The sequence below is a fragment of the Bubalus kerabau genome, chromosome X (assembly GCF_029407905.1).
Source record: "Bubalus kerabau isolate K-KA32 ecotype Philippines breed swamp buffalo chromosome X, PCC_UOA_SB_1v2, whole genome shotgun sequence".
In the NCBI taxonomy this organism is placed as follows: Eukaryota; Metazoa; Chordata; class Mammalia; order Artiodactyla; family Bovidae; genus Bubalus; species Bubalus kerabau.
Genome location: NC_073647.1, coordinates 81,878,403 through 81,906,019, shown reverse-complemented (window position 1 = coordinate 81,906,019; position 27,617 = coordinate 81,878,403). Strand labels below are relative to the sequence as shown.

Below are 27,617 nucleotides of genomic sequence, written 5' to 3'. Positions count from 1 at the left end.
CAAATAGATGGGTAAACAGTGGAAGCACACTTTATTTTCATGGCCTCCAAAATCACTACAGATGGTTTCTGCTGCCATGAAATTAAAAGAAGCTTGCTCCTTTAAAGAAAAGCTATGACAAACATAGAGAGGATATTATAAAGCAGAGACATTACTTTGTTGACAAAGATCTGTCTACTCAAAGCTATGTTTTTTCCAGTAGTCAGTAGTATGGATGTTAGAGTTGAACTATAAAGGTAGTTGAGCATTGAATAACTCAAGCATTTGAGCTGTGGTGTTGGAGAAGATATTTGAGAGTCCCATGGACTGCAAGGAGATCAAACTAGTTAGTCCTGAATATTCATTGGAAGGCCTGATGCTGAAGTTCCAATAGTTTGGCCACCTGATACAAAGAACTGACTCACTGGAAAAGACCCTGATGCTGGGAAAGATTGAAGGCAGGAGGAGAAGGGGAAAACAGAGGACAAGAGGGTTGAATGGCATCACAGACTCAATGGACATTAGTTTGAGCAAGCTCCAGGGGTTGTTGATGGACAGGGAAGCCTAGCTTGCTGTAGTCCATGGGGTCACAGAGTCAGACACGACTGAGCAACTGAATTGAACTGAAGAAAAAAAAAATTCAGTACTTTCAGTTTTGTGAACATGAGTGGTCATTAAAAGTTAGACTATCTATGAAAAGCAAATGTTTTCTGGTGTGTCTCCTAGGTATGGAAAATTTCTACAAATTATATATTTTTTAAAGAACATGATTATCAGTTTAAAACTATACAGTCAAACATTTTAATGACTATTTAAAGAAAAAATTTCTTTCAAAATCAGTGTCAAAAATAATATCAAAGTAAATGTTTATATTTCCATATCATGAAATCCAAGCAAAATCAGAGGTCAGAGTCCCCACAAAATGTATACCAATATTGGGATTTCATGTACTCTGGCAAGCTAGCATATAATAAACTTCTTTATAGGAATGTCCTTCTTAGGGATTATGTAAGGGTTAATTATTTCCAAATAGATACATGGAGTATTTTGAGGAACACACATGCAAACTCTTTTAATACAAGTTTCATTAAAATACAGGTTACGTGCATAAAGCTCAAAAATCCTAATTATACTGATAAATGAATTATCACAAAGTGAGGACACATAAAACCATCACTCAGATCAAGAAATAGAAAATAATTTGCACTGCAGAAACACTTCTCATATCCTTCTCCAGCACCACAGTTCAAAGTGGTGCTTCTCCAGCACCACAGTTCAAAACATCAATTCTTTGGCACTCAGCTTTCTTTATGGTCCAACTCTCACATCCATACATGACTACTGGCAAAACCATAGTTTTAACTAGATGGATAGCTGTCAACAAAGTTGTCTGCTTTATAATATGCTGTATATGTTTGTCATAACTTTTCTTCCAAGAAGCATGTGTCTTTTAATTTCATGGCTTCAGTCACCATCCACAGTGATTTGGAGCCCAAGAAAATAAAATCTGCCACTGTTTCCATTATTGCCCATCTATTTGCCATGAAGTGATGTGACTGGATACCATTATCTTAGTCTTTTGAATGTTGAGTTTTAAGCCAGCTTTTTCACTCTCCTCTCACTTTAATCAAGAGACTCTTTAGTTCCTCTTTGCTTTCTGTCATGAGGTTGCTTTGATCTGCATATCTGAGGGTATTGGTATTTCTCCCACAATCTTGATTCCAGATTGTGTGTCATCCAGCCTGCCATTTCACATGATGTACTCTGCATATAAGTTAAATAAGCAGGGTGACAATATGCAGCCTTGATGTACTCCTTTCCCAATTTGGAACCAATTTGTTGTTTCATGTCCAGTTCTAACTGTTGCTTCTTGACCTGCATACAGATTTCTTAGGAGACAGGTAAAGTCGTCTGGAATCCCATCTCTTGAAGAATTTTCCACAGTTTTTTGTGATCCATATAGTCACAGGCTTTGGCATAGTCAATAAAGCAGAAGTAGATGTTTTTCTGGAACTCTCTTGCTTTTTCTGTGATCCAACCAATGTTGGGAATTTGATATCTGGTTCCTCTGTCTTTTCTAGATGCAACTTGAACAATGGGAAATTCTCTGTCCATGTACTTGGAGAATTTTGAGCATTACTTTGCTAGCGTGTGAGATGAGTATAATTTTGCAGTAGTTTGAAAATACTTTGGCATTGCCTTTCTTTGGGATTGGAATGAAAACTGACCTCTTTCAGTCCTGTGGCCACTGCTGCATTTTCCAAATTTGCTGGCATATTGAGTGCAGCACTTTCAACAGCATCATCTTTGAGGATTTGAAATAGTTCAACTGGAGTTCCATCACCTCCACTAGCTTTGTTCGTAGTAATGCTTCCTAAGGCCCACTTGACTTCGCATTCCAGGATGTCTGGCTCAAGGTGAGTGATCATACCATTGTGCTTATGTGGGTCATGAAGATCTTTTTTGTATAGTTCTTCTGTGTACACTTCTTAATATCTTCTGCTTCTGTTAGGTCTATACCATTTCTGTACTTTATTGTTCCCATCTTTGCATGAAATGTTCCCTTGATATTTCTAATTTTCTTGAAGAGATCTCTAGTCTTTCCAATTCTATTGTTTTCCTCTATTTCTTTACACTGATCACTTAGGAAGGCTTTGTTATCTTTCCTTGCTATACTTTGGAACTCTGCATTCAGATGGATATATCTTTCCTTTTCTCCTTTGCCTTTAGCTTCTCTTCTTTTTTCACCTTTTTGTAAGGCCTCCACAGATAGCCATTTGCCTTTTTGCACTTCTTTTTCTTGGGGATTGTCATGATCACTGCCTCCTGTACAGTGTCATGAACCTCTGTCCATAGTTCTTCAGACACCCTGTCTGTCAAATCTAATTTGATTTTTTTCTTAAAACGTATAAATTTATTTTTAGATTTTTGTTCTGAATATGATGGATGTCATTGAATAGTTGATTGAGATCATGATAGTTTTTCAGACAGCTTTGTCTCTTTCTTCTTCAAGGAATGTTATAGGGAATATTATTCTGTATGTAATAACTTCCATCATAAAAATGCTGAGTATGCTTTGCAGTTGTAACACTGATACATTCTGATTTATTGTGCTTTCAAATTACCTTTTCATTGATGAAGAAGGAGAAGAGACAGAAGAGAATAAAAGAGTTAAATAAGTTTTGTTAGGATCATCATTTTAATCTGTGTGGTAAATTGTTGTCATTTTTAATGATTAACATCATATTCCAGTGCTAACTTTTACATCTTATTCATTAATTAAAATAAGAAGACTAAATTATTTTTGTATTCGAAGGCAGCAAAGAACTTTACAAATTTTCAAGTGTTTTAAAAGTAATTGTTAATGGAGTATTACTCAGCCATTAAAAAGAATTCATTTGAATCAGTTCTAATGAGGTGGATGAAACTGGAGCCGATTATACAGAGTGAAGTAAGCCAGAAAGAAAAACACCAATACAGTATACTAACGCATATATGTGGACTTTAGAAAGATGGTAACGATAACCCTGTATGTGAGATAGCAAAAGAGATACAGATGTATAGAACAGTCTTTTGGACTCTGTGGGAGAGGGAGGGGGGGATTGTTTGGGAGAATGGCATTGAAATATGTATAATATCATATAAGAAACGAATCGCCAGTCCAGGTTAGATGCAGGATACAGGAAGCTTGGGGCTGGTGCACTGGGATTACCCAGAGGGATGGTATGGGGAGGGAGGGGAATTCAGGATGGGGAAAACGTGTACACCTGTGGCGGATTCATGTTGATGTATGGCAAAACCAATACAATATTGTAAAGTAATTAGCCTCTAATTAAAATAAATAAATTTAAATTAAAAAAATAAAAGTAATTGTTATCATATAATAAGTGTTCAGAGTTGCCTAGTTGGAAAAGAATTGGGTTCCCTCACAAAAAATTCTTTAAACTATTTTCGAATATTGTTTTCAATATGGAAATTTCTTTTTAAAAAACAGATTCATTGAAATAAAGTTTATATGCCATACAGTATATGAATATAAATAGAAGAACAAATGCCTTTTTGGAGATTCAAATTTCTTATAATCACAATTGATTTTAGAACATTTTTACCATCCCTCAAAATACACAGTCCGCATTATCATTCACTGCCCATCTCCCCATCAACCACCACCATCATGACCACACCTAGAACACACCACACCTAGGCCTAGACAACCACTAAACTACTTTTTAATCTATATATATTATTCTATTGTACACATTTCACATAAATGAAGTCATTTATTTAGTCTTATGTAAATGGCTATTTTCAGTTAGGATAAGTTTTTTTCAAGGTTCATACATGCTGTACCATGCATCAGTAGTTCTGTCCTATTTATTGTTGTTCAGTCACTAAGTCATTTCTGAATCTTTGAGACCCTATGGATTGTAGCACATCAGGCTTCCCTGTCCTTCACTATCTCTCAGAGTTTGCTCAAATTCATGTCCATTGAGTAGGTGATGCTATCCAAACATCTAATCCTCTGTCGCTCCCTTCTCCTCCTGCCCTTGATCTTTCCCAGCATCAGTTTTTTTTTTTTTTTTCCCCAGTGAGTCAGCTCTTCACATCAGGTAGGCAAAGTATTGGAACTTCAGCATCAGTCCTTGAAATAAATATTCAGGGTTGGTTTTCTTTAGGGTTGATTGGTTTGATCTCCTTGCAGCCCAGGAGACTCTCAAAAGTCTTCTCCAGCACCACAATTCAAAATCATCATTTCTTCAGTACTCAGCTTTCCCTTATTTATTTCCAACTCTCACATCCATACATGACTAATGGAAAAACTATAACTTTGACTATGCCAACCTTTTCGGCTAAGTGATGTTTCTGCTTTTTAATATGCTGTCTAAGTTTGTCATAGCTTTTCTTCCAAGGAACAATCTTCTTTTAATTTCATGGCTACAGTCACCATCCACAGTGATTTTGGAGACCAAGAAAATAAAATCTCCACTGTTTCCACTTTTTCCCCTTCTGTTTGCCATGAAATGATGGGACTGGATGCCATGATATTCATTTTTTGAATATTGAGTTTTAAGCCAGATTTTTCACTCTCCTGTTTCATCCTCATCAAGAGGCTCTTTGGTTCCTATTCACTTTCTGTCATAAGGGTGGTGTCATCTGTATATCTGAGGTTGTTGATATTTCTCCTGGAAATATTGATTCCAGCTTGTAATTCATTCAGCTGGACATTTTTCATGATGTACTCTGTATATAACTAAAATAAGCAAGGTGACAATAGACAGCCTTGATATACTCCTTTCCCAATTTTAAACCAGTCCATTGTTGCACATCTAATTCTAACTGTTTCTTCTTGTCCTGCATACAGATTTCTCAGGAGACAGGTAAGGCGGTCTGGTATTCATATCTCTTTTAAGAATTTCCATTTGTTGTGTTCTACACAGGCAAAGGCTTTAGTGTAGTCATTGAAGCAGAGGTAGATGTTTTTCTGGAATTTCCTTGTTTTCTCTATGATCCACAGGGTATTGGCAATTTCCTCAATAATTCCTCTGCCTTTTCTAAATCCAGCTTGTACATCAGGAAGTTCTCAGTTTACATACTGCTGAAGCCTAGCTCTTAGGATTTTTTTTTTTTTTTTTTTTTTTACTTTGCTAGCATGTGAAATGATTGCAGTTGTTCGGTAGTTTGAACAGTCTTTTGCATTGCCCTACTTTGGGATTGGTCAAAAACTGACCTTTTACAGTCCTGTGGCCACTGCTGTGTTTTCCAAATTTGCTGGCATATTGAGTGTAACACTTTAACATCATCATTTTTTAGGATTTTAAACAGCTCAGCTGGAATTCCATCACTTCTACTAGCTTTGTTCATAGTAATGCTTCCTAAGGCCCACTTGACCTCACACTCCAGTATGTCTGGCTCTAGGTGAGTGACCACAGCATCATGGTTATCCAGGTCATTAAGAACTTTTTCGTGCAGTTCTTCTGTATATTCTTGCTACCTCTTCTTAATCTTTTCTGCTTCTGTTAGGTCTTTGCTGTTCTGTCCTTTATTGTGCCTGTCTTTACATGAAATATTCCCTTGGTATCTCCAGTTTTCTTGAAGAGATTTCTAGTCTTTCCCTTTGTATCTTTTTCCTCTATTTCTTCTCATTGTTCACTTAAGAAGCCTTTCTTATCTCTCCTTGCTATTCTCTGGAACTCTGTATTCCATTGAGTATATCTTTCCGTTTCTCCTTTGCCTTTTGCTTCTTTTTTCTTCTCAGGTATTTGTAGGTCCTCCTGAAACAACCACTTTGCCTTCTTGCCTACAAATATTCTGTCTCTTTACGTAAGTTTATTCCTAAGTATTTTATTCTTTTTGTTGCAATGGTGAGTGGGATAATTTCCTTAATTTCACTTTCTGATTTTTCATTGTTAGTGTATTGTTAGTTTTATTTTGCTGTTATTTTCTAGTGTTTTTTAGTTGGAATTTCAATTTATTGATTGGAAATATTTTTGAAGTAGGAAGACCTATGTATGTTTCTATGATGCATAATAAAGTCAGAAGGATGGCATTTTTAAAATCATTTTTTAAATATAATTAACAGGTTAAATTGTAAGATGCTTAGAGCATACAATGTGATGACCTGATATGTGTATACTTTGTAAAAGAACTCCCACAGTTGATTTAATTAGCAAAACATCTCATCACATATTCATCTTTTTGTTTTGTGAGAGCATTTAATTTCTAGTTTCATAGGAAATTTCAAGTATGCAATACAGTTTTATCAACCATGTTAACCATGCTATATACTAGACCTTCAGACCTTATATATACATCTTATATCTGAAATAGTTTACCCTTTTGCCAAAATCTCCCTGTTTCCTCTAGCCCACAAACCCTGGAAAACATTTTTCTCCTCTCTGTTTCTGAGCTCAAAATGTTTTCCCATTTTTAGATTCCACTTAGAAGTGATACCATGCAATATCTGTCTTTCTCTCTGACTTATTTCACTTAGCAATTCCAGTTTAATCCATATTGTCAACAATGACAGAATTTCCTTAGTTTGTAAGACTGAATAATATTCCTCTGTGTATCTGTTAATATTTTTAATCTGTTCATTTTTGAATGACATTTAGATTGTTTCTATACCTTGACTTTTGTGAGTAATGTTGCAATGCATGGGAATAAAGATATCTCTTTGAGATACTGATTTCATTTCCTTTGGATATATGCTCAAAAGTGAGGTTGCTAGATCACATGGTTGTTCTGTTTTTATTTTGTGAGGAACCTCCATAATGTGTTTCATACTGGCTGTACCAGCTTACATTCTCACCAATAATGTGCAAAGTTTCCCATTTCTCCACATCCTCACCAAAACTTGTTATCTCTTGTTTTTTTTTTTTTTTTTTTTTTTTTGATAGTAGTCATCCTAACAGGGGTGAGATAATATTTCATAAATATTTCATTGAGGTTTTGACTTTTGCTTCCCTGATGATTATATTGTTGATCACCTTTTCATTGTCTTCTTTGGAAAAAATGTCTATTCAGGTCTTCTGCCTATTTCTTAAATGCGATATACATATATATAAATACTATCAGTTCAGTTCAGTTGCTCAGTCATGTCTGACTCTTTGTGAACCCATGAATTGCAGCATGCCAGGCCTCCCTGTCCATCACCAACTCCCGGAGTTCACTCAGACTCACGTCCATCGAGTTGGTGATGCCATCCAGACATCTCATCCTCTGTCATCCCCTTCTCCTCCTGCCCCCAATCCCTCTCAGCATTAGAGTCTTTTCCAATGAGTCAACTCTTCGCATGAGGTGGCCAAAGTGTTGGAGTTTCAGCTTTAGCATCAGTCCTTCTTATAAACACCTAGGACAGATCTCCTTTAGAATGGACTGGTTAGATCTCCTTGCAGTCCAAGGGACTCTTGAGAGTCTTCTCCAACACCACAGTTCAGTGCATACAATATGCATAGACATGCATATATATGTATATATACACATACATGCACAATATATATGCATACGATATACATATATGCATATTGCATTTTGGATATTAAACCATATGAGGTTTGCAGATATATTCTCCCATTCCATAGGTTGCCTTTTCAATTTATTGATGAATTTCTTTGCAACAGGTTTTGTATTTGATGTAATCCAAGTTGTTGATTTTTTTTTTCCCTTTACTTTTTGGATTCAAAAAACTCATTTCCAAAACCAGTATCAAGGCGCTTACTCCTTATGTTTTCTTCTAGGAATTTTACATTTCCAAGTCTTAGATTCAAGTATTTATCCTATTCTGAGTGGATTTGTGTGTATGATATAAGAAAAAGTTTCAGTTACATTCCTTTATAGTCTGATATTTAATTTTCACAGAGACATTTACTGAAGAAACTATTGTTCCTCATTATATGTTCTTGGCATCCTTGTCAAAGTTCATATATGCAGGTATTTATTTCCGGGCTGTTAATTCTGTTACATCTGTCTATGGTTTTATGTTCATGGCACTACAACTCTGCTTTGATTACTATAGTTTTATAATATAGTTTGAAATCAAGAAGCGTTAAGCCACCAATTTTGTTATTCTTTCTCAAGATTGCCTTGATCATTTGGGGTCTCTTGTGATTCCTACAGGTTTTAGGATTGTTCTATTTTTGTGTAAAAAATGGTGTAGGAATTTCAATAAGAATTGCATTGAATCCATAGATCATTCAAACAATATGAATATTTTAACAATAGTAATACTTCCAATTCAATAACATGAGGTTTATCTCATTTTTTTGGTGTGTCTTCTCCCATTTCTTTCATTGATATCTTACAGGTCTTATTGTATAGATCTTTCACCTCCTTGGATAAATATGTTTCTAAGTATTTTATTGGCTTTTAATACTATTGTAAATTGAATTATTTTTTTAAGTTTTTGGTTATTTCATCGTTAGTATATAGAAAAGTATCTTATTTTTGTTTATTGATTTAGTATACTACAAAATTAATGACATTAGCTTTAACAAATTTTTAATGGAGTATTCCATATAAAAAATTAGAGTTTTCCATATATTAATATAAGATTATATTATTGTCATAGATAATTTTTACTTATTCCTTTCCTACTTAAATGCCTTTTATTTATTTTCTTGGCTAATTACTCTGACTAGAATTTCTAGTACAATATTGAATAGAAATGCTTATAATGGGCACCCTAGTCTTATTCTCAATTTAGAGGAAAAGTTTACAACTGTTCACTACAGAGTATGATATTAGTGGTAGGATTACCATGTATGGCCTTTAATATGTTGAGGTACATTCATTCTATATTGAATTTGTTGAAAATTTCTATCATGAAGAAATATTGATGCAAATATTTTATCTGCATCTTTGATGATATTTTATAGATTTATCCTTCATTTTGTTAATGTGATACATCATGATTATTATTGTGCAGATGTTGAACCATCCTTGCCTCCTTGAAATAAAGCCTACTCTATCATGCTGTATGATCCTTTCAATTTATTGTTTTTTATATAAATTTATTTATTTTAATTGGAGGCTAATTACTTTAAAATATTGTACTGGCTTTGCCATACATCAACATGAATCCGCCATGTGTGTACAAGTGTTCCCCATCCTGAACCCCCCTCCCACCTCCCTCCGCATAGCATCCCTCTGGGTCATCCCAGTGCACCAGCCCAGAGAATCCTGCATCATGCATCGAACCTGGACTGGAGATTCATTTCACATAAGGTATTACACATATTTCAATGCCATTCTCCCAAATCATCCCACCCTTGCCCTCTCCCACAGAGTTCAAAAGACTGTTCTATACATCTGTGTCTCTTTTGCTGTCTCACATACAGCGTTATCATGACCATCTTTCTAAATTCTATATATATGCATTACTATACTGTATTGGTGTTTTTTTCTTTTTGGCTTACTTCACTCTGTATAATAGACTTGAGTTGCATCCACCTCATTAGAACTGATTCAAATGTATTCTTCTTAATGTCTGAGTAATACTCCATTCTGTATATGTACCACAGCTTTCTTACCCATTCCTCTGCTGATGGACATCTAGGTTTCTTCCATGTCCTGGCTATTATAAACAGTGCTGCAATGAACATTGGGGTACATGTGTCTCTTTCAATTCTGGTTTCCTCAGTGTGTATGCCCAGCAGTGGGATTGCTGGGTCATATGGCAGTTCTATTTCCAGTTTTTTAAGGGATCTCCACACTGTTCTTCCTAGTGGCTGTACTAGTTTTCATTCCCATAAACAGTGTAAGAGGGTTCCTTTTTCTCCACACCCTCTCCAGCATGTATTGCTTGTCGACTTTTGGATAGCAGCCATTCTGACTGGCATGAAATGGTATCTCATTGTGGTTTTGATTTGCATTTCTCTGATAATGAGTGATGTTGAGCATCTTTTCATGTGTTTGTTAGCCATCTGTATGTCTTCTTCGGAAAAATGTCTCTTTAGTTCTTTGGCCCACTTTTTGATTGGGTCGTTTATTTTTCTGGAATTGAGCTTCAGGAGTTGCTTGTATATATTTTGAGATTAATTCTTTGTTAGTTGCTTCATTTACTATTATTTTCTCCCATTCTGAAGGCTGTCTTTTCACCTTGCTTACTTTCCTTTGTTGTGCGGAAGCTTTTAATTTTAATTAGATCCCATTTGTTTATTTTTGCTTTTATTTCCAATATTCTGGGAGGTGGGTCATAGAGGATCCTGCTGTGGTTTATGTCAGCGAGTGTTTCACCTATGTTGTCCTCTAGGAGTTGTATGGTTTCTGGTCTTACATTTAGATCTTTAATCCATTTTAAGTTTATTTTTGTGTATGGTGTTAGAAAGTGTTCTAGTTTCATTATTTTACAAGTGGTTGACCAGTTTTCCCAGCACCACTTGTTAAAGAGATTGTCTTATCGCCATTGTATATTCTTGCCTCCTTTGTCAAAGATAAGATGTCCATAGGTGTATGGATTTATCTTTGGACTTTCTATTTTGTTCCATTAATCTATATTTCTGTCTTTGTGCCAGTACCATACTGTCTTGATGACTGTGGCTTTGTAGTAGAGCCTGAAGTCAGGCAGGTTGATTCCTCTATTTCCCTTCTTCTTCTCAAGATTACTTTGGCTTTTTGAGGTTTTTTGTGTTTTCATACAGATTGTGAAATTATTTGTCTAGCTCTGTGAAAAATACCGTTGGTAGCTTGATAGGAATTGCATTGAATCTATGGATTGCTTTAGGTAGTTTACTTATTTTCACTATATTGATTCTTCCAATCTATGAAAACGGTGCATTTCTCCATCTACTAATGTCCTTTTTGATTTCTTTCACCAGTGTTTTATAGTTTTCTGTATATAGGTCTTTTGTTTCTTTAGGTAGATATATTCCTAGGTATTTTATTCTTTTTGTTGCAATGGTGAATGGAATTCTTTCCATAATTTCTCTTTCTATTTTCTCTTTGTTAGTGTATAGAAATGCAAGAGATTTCTCTGTGTTGATTTTATATCCTGCAACTTTACTATATTCATTGATTAGCTCTAGTAATTTTCTGGTGGAGTCTTTAGGGTTTTCTATGTAGAGGATCATGTTATCTGCAAAAAGTGAGAGTTTTACCTCTTCTTTTCCAATTTGGATTCCTTTTTTTTCTTTTTCTTCTCTGATTGCTGTGGCCAAAGCTTCCAAAATTATGTTGAATAGTAGTGGTCAGAGTGGACACCCTTGTCTTGTTCTTAACTTTAGGGGAAATGCTTTCAATTTTTCACCATTGAAGATAATGTTTCCTCTGGGTTTGTCATATATAGCTTTTGTTATGTTCAGGTATGCTCCTTCTATTCCTGCTTTCTGGAGAGTTTTTATCATAAATACATGTTGAATTTTGTCAAAGGCTTTCTCTGAATCTATTCAGATAATTGTATGTTTTTTATTTTTCAATTTGGTAATGTGGTGTATTACATTGATTGATTTGCGGATATTGAAGAATCCTTGCATCCCTGGGATAAAGCCCAGTTGGTCATGATGTACGATCTTTTTAATGTGTTATTGGAATCTGATTGCTAGCATTTTGTTAAGGATTTTTGCATCTATGTTCATCAGTGATATTGGCCTGTAGTTTTCTTTTTCTGTGACATCTTTGTCAGGTTTTGTACTAGGGTGATGGTGGCCACATAGAATGAGTTTGGAAGTTTAGCTTCCTCTGCAATTTTCTGGAAGAGTTTGAGTAGGATAGATGTTAGCTCTTCTCTAAATTTTTGGTACAATTTAGCTGTGAAGCCATCTGGACCTGGCTTTTGTTTTCTGGAAGATTTCTAATTACAGTTTTGATTTTCATGCATGTGATGGGTCTCCAAGATTTTCTATTTCTTCCTGGTTCAGTTTTGGAAAGTTGTACTTTTCTAAGAATTTGTCCATCTCTTCCAGGTTGTCCATTTTATTGGCATATAATTGCTGACTGTCTCTTATGACCCCTTGTATTTCTGTGTTGTCTGTTGTTTTCTCTCCATTTTCATTTCTAATTTTATTGATTTGATTTTTCTCCCTTTGTTTCTTGATGAGTCTGGCTAATGGTTTTTCAATTTTATTTCTCTCTCAAAGAACCAGCTTTTGGCTTTGTTGATTTATGCTATGGTCGCTTTTGTTCCTTTTGCATTTATGTCTGCCCTAATTTTTAAGATTTCTTTCCTTCTGCTACCCCTGGTGTTCTTAATTTCTTCCTTTTCTAATTGCTTTAGGTGTAGAGTTAGGTTATTTTTTTGATTTCTCTCTTGTTTCTAGAGTTAGACTTGTATTACTATGAACCTTCCCCTTAGCATGGCTTTTACAGTGTCCCACAGGTTTTGGGTTGTTGTGATTTCCTTTTAATTTATTTCTATGCATTTTTTTATTTCTTCTGTGATTTGTTGGTTATTCACCAGCGTGCTTTTCAGCCTCCATATTTTGGAATTTTTAGTAGTTTTTCTCCTGTAATTGAGATCTAATCTTACTGCATTGTGGTTAGAAAAGATGCAGGGAATGATTTCAGTTTTTTTCTTTTTAATTTACCAAGGCTAGATTTATGGCCCAGGATGTGATCTATCCTGGAGAAGATTCTGTGTGTGCTTGAGAAAAAGGTGAAATTCATTTTTTTGGGGTGAAATGTCCTATAGATATCAATGAGGTCTAACTGGTCTATTGTATCATTTAAATTTTGTGTTTCCTTGTTAATTTTCTTTTTAGTTGATCTATCCATAGGGGTGAGTGGGGTATTAAAGTCTCCCACTATTTTTGTGTTACTGTTAATTTACCCTTCTATACTTGTTAGCATTTGTCTTACATATTGCAGTGCTCCTATGTTGGCTGCATATATATTTATAATTCATATATCTTTTTCTTGGATTGATCCTTTGATCTTTATGTAGTGTCCTTCTTTGTCTCTTTTCACAGCCTTTGTTTTAAAGTCGATTTTATCTGATATGAGTATTGCTACTCCTGCTTTCTTTTGGTGCCTATTTGCGTGGAATATCTTTTTCCAGCCCTTCACTTTCAGTCTGTATGTGTCCCTTGTTTTGAGGTTGGTCTCTTGTAGACAACATATATAGGGGTCTTGTTTTTGTATCCATTCAGCCAGTCTTTGTCTTTTGGTTGGGGCATTCAACCCATTTACATTTAAGGTAATTATTGATTAGTATGATCCTGTTGCCATTTACTGTATTGTTTTGGGTTCAAGTTTATACACCGTTTTTTTATCTCTTGTCTAGAGAAGATCCTTTAGCATTTGTTGGAGAGCTGGTTTGGTGGTGCTGAATTCTCTCAGCTTTTGCATGTCTGTAAAGCTTTTGATTTCTCCTTCATATTTGAATGAGATCCTTGCTGGGTACAGTAACGTGGGCTATAGATTATTTTCTTTCATCACTTTAAGTATGTCCTGCCATTCCCTCCTGGCCTGAAGAGTTTCTATTGAAAGATCAGCTGTTATCCTTATGGGAATCCTCTTGTGTGTTATTTGTTGTTTTTCCCTTGCTGCTTTTAATATTTTTTCTTTGTGTTTGATCTTTGTTAGTTTGATTAATATGTGTCTTGGGGTGTTTTGCATTGGGTTTATCCTGTTTGGGAGTTTCTGGGTTTCTTGGACTTGGGTGTTTATTTCCTTCCCCATTTTAGGGAAGTTTTCAACTATTAACTCCTCAAGTATTTTCTCATGGTCTTTCCTTTTGTCGTCTTCTGGAAGTCCTATGATTCGAATGTTGGGGCATTTAACATTGTCCCAGAGGTCTCTGAGATTTTGTCATTTAATTATTTTTTCTTTTTTCCTCTCTGATTCATTTATTTCTACCATTATTTCTTCTACCTCACTAATCCTATCTACTGCCTCCATTAGTCTATTATTTGTTCCCTCCAGAGTGTTTTTGATCTCATTTATTGCATTATTCATTATATATTGACTCTTTTTTATTTCTTCTAGGTCCTTGTTAAACCTTTCTTACATCTTCTCAATGCTTGTCTCCAGGCTGTTTATCTTTGGTTCCATTTTGTTTTCAAGATTTTTTATCATTTTCACTATCATTATTTGGAATTCTTTATCAGGTAGATTCCCTATCTCTTCCTCTTTTATTTGTTTTGGTGAGCATTTATCCTGTTCCTTTATCTGCTGGGTATTCCTCTGTCTCTTCATCTTGTTTATATTGCTGTATTTGGGGTGGCCTTTCTGTATTTTGGCAGTTTGTGGGGTTCTCTTTATTGTGGAGTTTCCTCACTGTGGGTGTGCTTGTGTCGGTGTTCTGGTGGGTGGAGCTGGATTTCTTCTCTATGGAGTGCAATGAAATATCCAGTAGTGAGTTTCCTAAAATGGGAAATACTGGAGAATGCTGTGGGCCTTGATTAAGAGCTGGTGGTGAGGGAGCCTAATCTTCATGATAGTATTCACCTGAAGTGGATGTGCCATCAAACCGAGATTGGAGGTAGGTGGAGGAGGCAGCCTACCATAGATCGTGCCACAAACTATACTCATTCTTACCAATATTTGGTAGATTTTCTAAAATAAATTTACTTACTTACTGTATATGCTTATGACAATTTCCAGAAATTTAAATGGTTCATTTTTTAAAAAATATCTTTCAACATGTGTATATATTTCACTGGGTGCCTTATGAAGAGAATAAAACTCAATGTCTGAGAAACAAATATCATGACATCCAGTCCCATTACTTTATGGCAAATAGATGGGGAAAACTGGGAACAGTGACAGACTTTATGTTCTTGGGCTCCAGAATCACTGCAGATGGTGATTGCAGTCATGAAATTAAGACACTTGCTCCTTGGAAGAAAATATATGACAAACCTAGACAGCATATTAAAAATAAGAGACATCACTTTGCTGATGAAGGTTTGAATGCACAAAGCTATGGTTTTTCCATTAGCCATGTACAAGTGTGAGTATTGGACCATAAAGAAGGCTGAGAGATGAACAATCATTGCTTTCAAACAGTGGTGCTGGAAAAGACTCTTGAGAGTCCCTTGCACAGCAAGGAGATCAAACCATTGAAAGGACTGATGCTGAAGCTGAAGCGCTAATACTTTGGCCACCTGATGTGAAGAGCTCACTCACTGGAAAAGACCCTGAGGCTGGGAAAGACTGAGGGCAAGAGAAGGGGATGACAGGGGATGAGATGGTTGGGTGGTATCACCAACTCAGAAGACATGAATTTGAGTAAATTCCCAGAAAATAGTGAAGGACAGGGAAGCCTGGCATGCTGCAGTCAATGGGTTCACAAAGAGTTGGATACGACTGAGCAACTGAACAACATCAACAGAGTGAAGAAAAGGAAAAATGAGATGAAAATATCCTTGTTATTTCCATGTGCTCTGATAGTTTGAAGGTTCAAACTATCAGAAGATTTTCCCACTGTTCTAGACTTCCTGGTGCTTCCTTTGTTCTCAGTAATTCCCACTTCTCAGTTCAGTTCAGTTCAGTTCATTCACTCAGTCGTGTCCAACTCTTTGCGACCTCATGAATGGCAGCACACCAGGCCTCTCTGCCCATCACTAACTCCTGGAGTTCACCCACACCCATGTCCATCAAGTCGGTGATGCTATCCAGCCATCTCATCCTCTGTCGTCCCTTTCTCCTCCTGCCCCCAATCCCTCCCAGCATTACAGTCTTTTCCAATGAGTCAACTCTTTGCATGAGGTGGCCAAAGTATTGGAGTTTCAGCTTTAGCATCAGTCTTTCCCAAGAACACCCAGGACTGATCTCCTTTAGAATGGACTGGTTGGATCTCCTTGCAGTCCAAGGGACTCTCAAGAGTCTTCTCCAACACCACAGTTCAAATGCATCAATTCTTCAGTGCTCAGCTTTCTTCACAGTCCAACTCTCACATCCATTCATGACCACTGGAAAAACCATAGCCTTGACTAGACGGACCTTTGTTGGCAAAGTAATGTCTCTTCTCAGTTAAGTCTATATTAAGTTCAAATCAGTTATTACCAGAAAAAAAAAAGCTAAATTCATTACTGGTTCTGTGATGCCTTTATATGTGCCTTCTTTTCCAATCTATTTCTTACTATTCATTTTTCAGTCATCAAGTAGCTAATTCAAGCATTCTGTCCTTGTTGAATTGTTTCATAATGGGATAGACAGAAGTCCACTTATTCCATATTATCTAGATCAGAATCTCCTAGATTAAAAAAAAATTAGTTTAATCCCTTACTATATCATTGTTTTATATGTTCAAATTGTCCAAAATTTAGTCGTGGGAACCCATTCAAGCCAGTTTCTTTCACAAGATCATATTATTCTCTGGTCAGCTCCTTGATTTCTGGAACAAAAATAATTTCCAGCTTTATATATTTTCAGACTTGAAATTAAACATTTGTTCAAAGATCTCTGGTTCACTTTAATTGGGAATGATCTTAGTAGTGAAAATCTGGGCACTAGGTTTCCTTTATTGGTACTGAGGTATCATTGTTTCTAGGCTCTTTTAGGAGACAGATTTAGTATGGAGAGAGGAGTAACAGGAGGGGAAGGGGACGTGGAATAAGGAGGGGAGGGGCAGAGAGGGGAAGGAAGGGATTATTATACATATTTTTAATCACATCTTCATGCTGAACCTTCCCACTAAGACCATAGTACATAGGGCTTTTATTAACTTCCTTCATCCTATATTTTATATCATTTTATTCACAGTGAGGAGCCTAGCACCAAGAACATTAATACAGTTGCTCGTTTCCTCTATTCTACAATTCACTAAAATGATTTTGAATAGCAACACCAATGCCACCATCAACAACAAACTTAAGTTCAAGATTTTTTTTAAGTTCTCTATGAACTTGGATTATATCCTACTAACTGTGTTTATTCGATGTACTTGGATTATATTCTACTAAGTGTCAATTAATTAGCAAGCAATGAATTTTCTAGGTACCTTGACACTACTCTACAAATAATATTTGAATGAATAATGTTTTGTTGTTCTCTAGTAGGGGCTCCAGGGGAAATATCTTTGCTATGGAATCACCAGTGCATATTTTCAAGGACCTTACTAGTTATTATAAGTAAAATACATTTTATTTTTTGTGGTATATTTTGCATCATTTAGACAGAGCTGAAAATGTATTTATTTCATGGCATCCCAGATGAGATATAGTGAAGTGAATTTATACCTCTTAGTCTGTTTCATGATATAGGAACTAAATAGTTTTATTCTCTGACTTCCATATTATTAGCCCCATAAAGGAGAGCTTCCACTGTATCTTTTTTTTTTGTTTTAGTATTTTAATATGATAAACTTTTTTGACTTTTTCAATTATGAATTTTGCTTTTATTACACAATCAGACAAATATTTATTTTTCCCTAATTGTTCTTTTTTTTTTTCTTGTGAAAAGAGTATTTCAGTTTATTTTTTTAGTTTTATTTATTTATTTATTTTAATTTACAATATTGTATTGGTTTTGGCATACATTGACATGAATCCACCATGGGTGTACATGTGTTCCCCATCCTGAACCCCACTCCCACCTCCCTCACCATCCCATCCCTCTGGGTCATCCCAGTGTACCAGCCCTGAGTATCCTGCATCATGCATCAAACCTGGACTGGTGATTCCTTTCACATGGGATAATTTACATGTTTCAATGCCATTTTCCCATATCATCCCACCCTCACCCTCTCCCACAGAATCCAAAAGACTGTTCTATACATCTGTGACTCTTTTGCTGTCTCGCATACAGGGTTATTGTTTCCATCTTTCTACATTCCATATATATGTGTTAGTATACTGTATTGGTGTTTTTCTTTCTGGCTTACTTCACTCTGTATAATAGACTTGAGTTTCATCCACCTCATTAGAACTGATTCAAATGTATTCTTTTTGATGGCTGAGTAATAGTCCATTGTTTATATGTACCACAGCTTTCTTTTTTGTTTGATTTTAATTTATTTATTTTAATATGAGGCTAATTATTTACAATAGTGTATTGGATTTGCCATACATTGACAAGAATCCGCCACGGGTGTACAGGTGTTCCCATCCTGAACCCCCTTCCCACCACCCTCCCCATCCCATTCCTCTGAGTCATCCAAGTGCACCAGCCCCGAGCATCCTGTATCATGCATCAAACCTGGACTTGCGATTCATTTCAAATATGATAATATACATGTTTCAATGCCATTCTCCCAAATCATCCCACCCTTGCCCTCTCCCACAGAATCCAAAAGACTGTTCTATACATCTGTGTCTCTTTTGCTGTCTCGCATACAGGGTTATTGTTTCCATCTTTCTACATTCCATATATATGTGTTAGTATACTGTATTGGTGTTTTTCTTTGTGGCTTACTTCACTCTGTATAATAGGCTCGAGTTTCATCCACATCATTAGAACTGATTCAAATGTATTATTCTTAATGGCTGAGTAATACTCCATTCTGTATATGTACCACAGCTTTCTTATCCATTCATCTGCTGATGGACATCTAGTTTGCTTCCATGTCCTGGCTACTATAAACAGTGCTGCAATGAACATTGGGGTACACATATCTCTTTCAGTTCTGGTTTCCTCGGTGTATATGCCCAGCAATGGGATTGCTGGGTCATATGGCAGTTCTATTTCCAGTTTTTTAAGGAATCTCCACACCGTTCTCCCTAGTGACTGTACTAGTTTGCATTCCCACCAACAGCGTAAGAAGGTTCCCTTTTCTCCACACCCTCTCCAGCATGTATTGCTTGTCGACTTTTGGATAGCAGCCATTCTGACTGGCATGAAATGGTACCTCATTGTGGTTTTGATTTGCATTTGATGTTGAGCATCTTTTCATGTGTTTGTTAGCCATTTATATGTCTTCTTTGGAGAAATGTCTGTTTAGTTCTTTGGCCCACTTTTTGATTGGGTCGTTTATTTTTCTGGAATTGAGCTGCAGGAGTTTCTTGTATATTTTTGAGATTAATTCTTTGTCAGTTGCTTCATTTACTATTATTTTCTCCCATTCTGAAGGCTGTCTTTTCACCTTGCTTATTTTTATTTGTTGTGCGGAAGCTTTTAATTTTACTTAGGTGCCATTTGTTTATTTTTGCTTTTATTTCCAATATTCTGGGAGGTGGGTCATAGAGGATCCTGCTGTGGTTTATGTTGGAGAGTGTTTTGCCTATATTTTCCTCTAGGAGTTGTATAGTTTCTGGTCTTACATTTAGATCTTTAATCCATTTTGAGTTTATTTTTGTGTATGGTGTTCGAAAATGTCCTAGTTTCATTCTTTTACAAGTGGTTGACCAGTTTTCCCAGAACCACTTGTTAAAGGGATTGTCTTTTCTCCATTGTACTTTCTTGCCTCCTTTGTCAAAGATAAGGTGTCCATAGGTGGGTGGATTTATCCCTGGGCTTTCTATTTTGTTCCATTGATCTATATTTCTGTCTTTGTGCGAGTACCATACACTCTTGATGACTATAGCTTTGTCGTAGAGCCTGAAGTCAGGCAGGTTGATTCCTCCAGTTCCATTCTTCTTTCTCAAGATTGCTTTGGCTATTCAAGGTTTTTGTATTTCCATAGAAATTGTGAAATTATTTGTACCAGTTATATGAAAAAATACCATTGGTAGCTTGATAGGGATTACATTGGATCTTAATTATTATATTAGTATAGTAAATTTTGTGTTTTTACCATATTCTAAATACAATGGCTCTTTCACTAGAGATCTTAAAGAGAAAAATTTCAAGCAGTATTATCAGAAATATGTGGCCATTTGATCAGTCTCTAAATGATCCCAAATATTCAGACATTTGGAACACCAATGAAAAATGAATCTTGGCTTGAATTATATTGATACTGATAAGAGTTTTTATAAATACTTATGTGCATCCAGTAATTTCAGTCGTACGTACATTTCATAGAGAAGTGAGAAGTAAAAAAAACAGTTTTACCTTAGTGAAGACCAGATTATTACTATAAAGTCTTGCCACAGGTTTCTTATACTGAATGACTTAGAACATATATTTAAAGATAAATAGAAAGATATGATTATTTTGTTTGTAGAATTATTTAATTAAACTGATTTTCCTCAAATGAGGCTGTATATTTTATTCCATGTTGTCTTCTTATTTAAAAAGAAATAACTTTCTGTACCTAAGAACATTTCAGTGTTTCTTTTTTTTTATTTTTTATTTTTAGTTTTACAAAACTCCAGTGAACATAATAATCTTCAAGTATCTGGTTAATGGATACTAATTATTATTCTTTTAAGACAAATAGACATAACCCTAATAATAGAGATAGAGTTATTGAAATATGTCTTCAAGGTTTTATTATGCTCCCCAGATTTTTAGCATGTCCTGATTATAATACCTTCATTGTATATGTTATTAATTGGATAAGATACAAAAATTATCACTTGGATGAGTTTTTCCCAGTCCCATGTATTGGATTTTAAACATGAGGTTGTGCATTTGTTTTAGTGGTTAGATAATAAATATGTTTCTTAAAAATTAAAGCTTAGCAGAGTAAATTTGAATCTTTTGTAGTCATGATATAATATAAGATTTGTCACTTTAACCATTTTATGTATAAAATTCAGTGGTACTGATTATATTCATAAAGTTGTACAACCATAATCACTATCTGTTTACAAATTTTTCACTATTTGAACAGAAACTAAGTACCAGTTATGCAATAAATCCCTATAACTCCAACCCCAAAACTTCTCATAATTTCTAATCTACTTTGTTTCTGTGGATGTCTATTCTAGGCATTTAATATAAGCGCAACCAAATAATATCTATTCTCTTGCATTTTGCTTATTTTTAATTTATGATTGCTTTACAATATTGGTCTGATTTCTGTTATACTTCAGCATGGATTAACCATAGGTGTACATATGTACCCACCCTCTTGAATCTCCCTCCCAACTCCCACACATTCCCACTCCTCTATGTTATTTAAGAGCCCTAGTTTGTGTTCCCTGAGGCATACAGCAAATTCCCTTTGGCTATCTATATACATATGTTAGTGTATATGCATCCATGCTACTCTCTCCATTTGTCTCAACCTCTCCATCTTCTCCCCCACCTTGGTCCATAAGTTTGTTCTTCTAAGTCTGTGTCTCCATTGCTGCTCTGTGAAGTGGTTCACCAGTACCTTCCTTCTAAATTTCATATATATGTATTAATATACAATATTTGTTTTATTCTTTCTGACTTACTTCATTCTGTATAATAGGCTCTAGGCACACCACATCATTAGAATGGACTCAAATGTGTATTTATGACTGAATAGCATTCCGTTGTATATATGTACTATGGTTTCTTTATCCATTCAACCTTTGATGTACATCTAGGTTATATCCATGTCTTAGTTATTGTAAATAGTGCTGCAATGAACATTACGATACATGTGACTTTTTCACTTTTGGTTTCTTCAGGGTATATTCCTGGTACAGAATATTCTTCAGGGTATGTTCTTCCAGTGTAGAAGTGGTATTGCTGGGTCATATGACAGTTTTATTCCTAGTTTTTAAAGAAATCTCCATAATGTCTTCCATAGTGGCTGTATGAATTTACATTCCTACCAGCACTGTAGGAAGGTTACTTTTTCTCCACACCCTCTCCATTATTTGTTTTTTGTGGATTTTTTTATTATGGCCATTTTGTCTGGTATGAGGTGGTATCTCATCGAAGTTTTGATCTGCATTTCTCTAATAATGAGTATGTCAAGGCTGTATATTGTCACCCTGCTTATTTAACGTATATGCAGAGTACATCATGAGAAATGCTGGGCTGGAAGAAGCACAAGCTGGAATCAAGATTGCTGGGAGAAATATCAGTAATCTCAGATATGCAGATGACACCACCCTTATGTCAGAAAGTGAAGAGGAACTAAAAAGCCTCTTGATGAAAGTGAAAGAGGAGAGTGAAAAAGTTGGCTTAAAGCTCAACATTCAGAAAACCAAGATCTGGTTTTCTCACTTTCTCATCTGGTCCCATCACTTCATGGGAAATAGATGGGGAAACAGTGGAAACAGTGTCAGACTATTTTTTTAGGCTCCAAAATCACTGCAAATGGTGATTGCAGCCATGAAATTAAAAGATGCTTGGAAGGAAAGTTATGACCAACGTAGATAGCATATTATAAAGCAGAGATATTACTTTGCCAACAAAGGTCTTTCTAGTCAAGGCTATGGTTTTTCTAGTGGTCATGTATGGATGTGAGAGTTGGACTTTGAAGAAAGCTGAGCACTAAAGAATTGATGCTTTTGAACTGTAGTGTTGGAGAAGACTCTTCCAAGTCCCTTGGACTGCAAGGAGATCCAACCAGTCCATCCTAAATGAGACCAGTCCAGGATGTTCATTGGAAGGACTGATGCTGAGGCTGAAACTCCAATACTTTGGCCACCTGATGTGAAGAGCTGACTCATTGGAAAAGACCCTGATGCTTGGAGGGATTGGGAGCAGGAGCAGAAGAGGATGACAGAGGATGAGATGGAATCGCCAACTCTATGCACATGGGCTTGGGTGAACTCTGGGAGTTGGTGATGGACAGGGAGGCCTGGTGTGCTGTGATTCATGGGGTTGCAAAGAATTGGACACGCCTGAGCCACTGAACTGAACTGAATAATGAGTGATGTTAAGCATTTTTCATCTGTTTATTAGCCATCTGTATGTCTTCTTTGGAGAAATGTCTGTTTAGGTCTTTTGCCCACTTCTTGGCTGGGTTATTTGTTTATCTGGTATTCAGTTGTATGAACTACTTGAATATTTTGAAAATTAATCCTTTGTCAGTTGTTTCATTTGCTATTATTTACTCCCATTCTGATCTTTTCACCTTGTTTGTAGTTTCCTTTGCTGTGCAAAAAATTTTTACGTTAATTCAGTTCAGTTCAGTTACTCACTCGTGTCTGACTCTTTGCGACCCCATGGACTGCAACATGCCAGGCTTCCCTATCCATCACCAGCTCCCAGGGCTTACTCAAACTCATGTCCATTGAGTTGATGATGCCATCCAACCATCTCATCCTGTCATCACCTTCTCCTTCTGACTTCAATCTTTCCCAGCATCAGGGGCTTTTCAAATGAGTCAGTTCTTTGCATCAGGTGGCCAAAGTATTGAAGTTTCAGCTTCAACCTCAGTCCTTCCAATGAATATTCAGGACTGATTTCCTTTAGGATGGACTGGTTGGATGTCCTTGCAGTCCAAGGGACTCAAGAGTCTTCTCTAACACCACAGTTCAAAAGTATAAATTCTTTGGCACTCAGTTTTCTTTGTAATCCCACCCTCACATTCATACATAACTACTGGGGAAAAAAAAAAAATAGCCCTGACTAGATGGACCTTTGCTGGCAAAGTAATGTCTATGCTTTTTAATTTAATTAGGTCCAACTTATCTATTTTTTAATTTTATTTGCATTATTATAGGATATGGGTCATAAAGGATCTTGCTGTGATTTATATCATACAGTGTTCTGCCTATGCTTTCTTCTAAGAATTTTATAGTTTCTGGTCTTACATTTAGATCTTTAATCCACTTAGACTTTATCTTTGTGTATAGTGTTAGGAAGTGTTCTAATTTCATTCTTTTGAACAAAGTTATCCAGTTCTTCCAACACCGCTTGTCAAAGAGACTATTTTTTCCGATTGTATGTTCTTGTTTCCTTTGTCAAAGATAAGGTACCCATATTCCTATAGGTTTATCTCTGGACTTTCTATCTTGTTCCATTGGCCTATACTTCTGTATTTCTGCTAGTAACATACTGCCTTGGTGACTGTAGCTTTGTAGTATAGTCAGAAATCATGTACGTTGATTCCTCCATTCTTTCTCAAGACTGCTTTGTCTATTCAGGGTGTTTTTTGTTTATGTACGAATTGTGAAAATTTTGTTCTACTTCTGTGAAAAATGTCATTGGTAATTTGATAGAGATTGCATTCAATCTTTAGATTGCTTTTGGTACTACAGTCATTTTCACAAGATTGATTCTTCTCAGTACCATGGAATATCCCTCCATCTGTTTATGTTGTCTTTGATTTCTTTCATCAGTGTTTCTTATAGTTTTCTGTATATAGCTCTTTTGTCTCCTCAGGGAGATTTGAAGTGAAGTTAAGTGAAGTTGCTCAGTCGTTTCCGACTCTTTCTGACCTCATGGACTGTAGCCTACTGGACTCCTCTGTCCATGGGATTTTCCAGGCAAGAATACTGGAGTGGGTTGCCATTTCCTTCTCCAGGGGAAATTCCCGACCCAGCAATCGAACCCGGGCCTCCTGCATTGTAGGCAGATGCTTTACCGTCTGACCCACAATTCCTAGATATTTTATTCTTTTCGTTGTGGTAATAAATTGGATTGATCCTTAATTTCTCTTTCTGATGTTTCATTGTTATTATATAAGAATGCAAGTGATTTATATGTATTGAGTTTGTATCCTGTGACTTTACTATATTCACTAATTAGTTCTAATAATTTTCTGATAGTATCTTTAGGGTTTTCTATGTATAGTTTGATGTCATCTGCAAATAGTGAGTTTTACTTCTTCCTTTCTAATCTAGATTCATTTTATTTATTTCTTTTCTGTAATTGCTATAGCTAGATAGGACTCCCAAAACTATGTTGAATAATAGTGATGCGAGTAGGCACCCTTTTCTTACTCCTGGCCTTAGAATACTTTCACCTTCTCACCATTGAGAATAATGTTTGTTGTGTGTTTTTTGTATGGGGCCTTTACAATGATAAGGTAGTTTTCTTCTATGCCCATTTGTTGAAGTGTTTTTATCATAAATGGGTGTTGAATTTTGTCAAAAAGTTTTTTCATGTATTGAAATTATCATATTGTTTTTATCTTTCAATTTGTTAATATGGTGTATGACATTGATTGGTTTGTGTTTATTCAATAATTATTGCATCCCTAGGATAAACTGACTTGATAATGGTGTATAAGCTTTTTAATGTGTTGTTGAATTCTTTTTGCTAGAATTTTGTTGAAAAATTTTGTATCTATGTTCATTAGTGATATTGGCCTGTAATTTTCTTTTTTGTGATGTATTTGTCTGGCTTTGGTATCAGGGTGTCTGTGGCCTTTTAGAATTAGTCTGAAAGTATTCCTTCCTCTCCAGTTTTTTGGAAGAGTTTCCGAAGGATAGGCATCAGTGTGTCCCCAAATGTTTGATAGAATTCACCTGTGAAGCCACCTGTTCCTGGGCTTTTTTTTTTTTTTTTTTAGGAGCCTTTTGATCACAGTTTCAATTTCAGTGTTTGTAATTGGCTTGCTCATAATTTCTATTTCTTCCTGGTTCAGTCTTGGGAGGTTGAACTTTTCTAAGAATCTGTCCATTTACTCTATTGTCCTTTTTATTAGCATATGTTGCTCATAATAGTCTGTTATTATCATTTGTATTTCTGCATTGTCTGTTGTAACCTCACCTTTTTCATTCCTAATTTCATTGATTTGATTTTCTCCCTATTTTATTGATGAATCTGGATAATGGTTTGTCAATTTTGTTTATCTTCTCAAAGGACCAGCTTTTAGTTTTATTGATCTTTACTAGTGTTTCCTTCATTTCTTTTTCATTTATTTCTGCTCTGATCTTTATGATTTCTTTCCTTCTACTAACCTTGTTTTCTTTTTACAGCTGCTTTAGGTGTAGCATTAGGTTGTCTATTCAATGTTCTTTTGTTTCCTAAGGTAGGATTGTATTGCTATAAACTTCCCTCTTAGAACTGCTTTTGCTGCATCCCATAGGTTTTGGGTCATTGTGTTTTTGTTGGCTTTGTTTCTGGGAATCTTTTGATTTCTCTTCTTAATTCTTCAGTAACCTCTTCATTATTTAGAAATGTATTGTTTAATTTTCATGTGTTTGTGTTTTTTGCAGGTTTTTTTTTTTCTGTAATTGATATCTTGTCCCATAGCATTGTCATCAGAGAAGACACTTGATATGATTTCAATTTTCTTAAATTTACTGAGGTTTGATTTGTGGCCCAAGATGTGGTCTATCCTGGAGAATGTTCTGTGTGCACTTGAGAATAAATTATATTGTTCTACATTTGGATGGAAATTCCTTAAGATATCAAATAGGTCCATTTGGTCTAATGTTTCATTTAAGGTTTGTGTTTGCTTATTGTTTTCTGTTTTAATGATCTGTCCATTGGTATTAGTGGGGTGTTGAATTCTTCTACTATTATTTTGTTACTGTCAATTTTACCTTCTATGTCTGTTAGTTTTTGCCTTATATATTGAGGTGCGTGTATATCAGGTGCATAAATATTTAAATTTTTGTTTTCTTGGATTGATCCTTTGATCATTATGTAGCGTCATTCTTTATCTCTTGTAATACTCTTTATTTTAAGGTCTATTTTTTCTGAAATGAGTATTGCCACTCTAGCTTTGTTTGGATTTCAATTTGCATAGCATATCTTTTTCCATCCTTTCACTTTCAATCTGTATATGTCTCTAGGTCTGAAGTGGGTCTCTTGTAGGCAGAATATATATGGGTCTTGATTTTGTATTCAGTTAACCAGTCTGTATGTTTTGGTTGGAGCATGTAATCGGTTTACATTTAAAGTAATTATTGATGTATATGTTTCTATTGGCATTTTCTTAATTGTTTTGGTTTGTTTTTGTAGGTCTTTACTTTCACTTGTGTTTGCTGCTTTTGTAAGTTCATTTAGTATTTGTTGTAAAGCTGGTTTGATGGTGCTAAATTCTCTTATCTTTTGATTATCTGTAACGCTTTTGATTTCTCTGTCAATTTGAAATGAGATCTTTCCTCGGCAGAGTAATCTTTGTTATAGATTTTTTTTCTTTCAGTACTTTAAATATATTGTATTCTCTCCTAGTCTGCGGATTTCTGATGAAAGGGCCACTGTTAGTCATATGGATTTTCCCTTGCATTTTACTTGTTGCTTTTCTCTTGCTGCTTTTAATATTCTTTGTGTTTAATCTCTGTTAGCTTGATTAGTATGTATCTCAACATGTTGCTCCTTGGATTTATCCTGTATGGGACTCTCTTTGCTCTTGATTGACTGTTTCTTTTCCCATTTTGGGGATATTTTCAAGTATAGTTTCTTCAAAACATTTCTCAGTGCCTTTCTTTTTCTCTTCTTCCTCTCGACCCCTGTAACTCGAATGTTGGTGTGTTTAATATTATTGCAGATTTCTCCGAGGCTATACACATTTCTTTTCATTCTTTCTCTTTTATTCTGCTATTCATCAGTTA

General features: G+C 35.5%; 1 protein-coding gene across 12 annotated transcripts in view; it reads left to right on the top strand.

Annotated features, from left to right (window-relative positions):
- The window catches only part of LOC129640338 (uncharacterized), a 478,862-nt gene that overhangs the window by 122,622 nt on the left and 328,623 nt on the right, over positions 1–27,617 (top strand). For 2 of the 12 annotated variants that reach the window (XM_055565616.1, XM_055565614.1), the window contains exon 3: positions 2,061–2,396. The exons of the other annotated variants lie outside the window; for them this stretch is intronic. The gene's annotated coding sequence lies outside the window, so the exon portion shown is untranslated. The remainder of the gene's footprint in view (positions 1–2,060; positions 2,397–27,617) is intronic. 12 annotated transcript variants of the gene reach the window in all.